We start from the raw sequence: 958 nt of genomic DNA on the forward strand, positions 1-958 counted from the left end.
AGACGAGTTATCGGGACTGCTCTCCATGCTCATATCCTTGTGGCTGTTCATGTGCAACTCCAGCAATGGAGTGGGGTCAGCATTCCTGTTCTCACGTCCCCAAGGCCAGCTCTCCCACAATGCCCAGGGGTTGGGGCAGTTCTGCACAACCTTCAGACAAGCAGCAGCCCAGACCAGGAAGAACCAACTGGCTTTTGGTGGTAACAGATCCCTGCTGCTCCAGGGCCATGGACCAAGACTGGTGGTCATCTCAGGCTAGGTCCCCTGGCACTGGTTTGTCTCAGGCTAGGTTTTTTTAGGTAATGTTAGGCTACTACTAATCATTCAGAAGTTCACAGGTCAGAACACTGAGCATAGACATAGCCTTTCTCCTCCCTGCCACCTACTGATGCACACGTGACACAGCAGCCACACCTGCAATGTCCCTAGGAGAAGGGACAATGTGCACATTTAATCCCAGTATTTGGAAGGGTAAAGCAGGATATATGTGAGTTTGAGGCCAGCTTGGGATAACAGTGAGCCCATGACTAGACTGAGATACAGAGTTTTAAAATAACATGTTTTAAAATAAATCAGCCGGGCGTGGTGGTACATGCCTTTGATTAAAGGCACTCGGGAGGCAGAGGCAGGCAGATTTCTGAGTTTGAGGCCAGCCTGGTCTACAAAGTGAGTTCCAGAACAGCTAGGGCTATACAGAGAAACCCTGTCTCGAAAAACCAAAAAAAAAAAAAAAAAAAAAAAAAAAAAGAAAAAGAGGGACAGACACAGGGAAGCAGGAAGACCTACTTGACAGTGATGGTCTAGGGGAGGGGACATGCCACAGTTGACCTGTCCAGCTTCTGTTGCAACTGTCATCACCAGATCCCAAGTTCCCAAGTGATGCTACTTCATGGCTCCATCACAATGGGATGCTGCCACACTTTCATCTGGCTCAGTCCACTGTGCGTGTGTGTGTGTG

The 958-nt window shown here is 49.0% G+C and overlaps 1 non-coding gene across 1 annotated transcript; it reads right to left on the bottom strand.

Annotated features, from left to right (window-relative positions):
* Nucleotides 1-301: 301 nt before the first annotated feature.
* On the bottom strand, nucleotides 302-436 carry Gm22150. Its single transcript, XR_003955499.1, has one exon. It is a non-coding gene; the product is annotated as a small nucleolar RNA SNORA17 (small nucleolar RNA).
* Nucleotides 437-958: the final 522 nt, after the last annotated feature.

Source organism: Mus musculus, chromosome 4, assembly GCF_000001635.26.
Source record: "Mus musculus strain C57BL/6J chromosome 4, GRCm38.p6 C57BL/6J".
Lineage (NCBI taxonomy): Eukaryota > Metazoa > Chordata > Mammalia > Rodentia > Muridae > Mus > Mus musculus.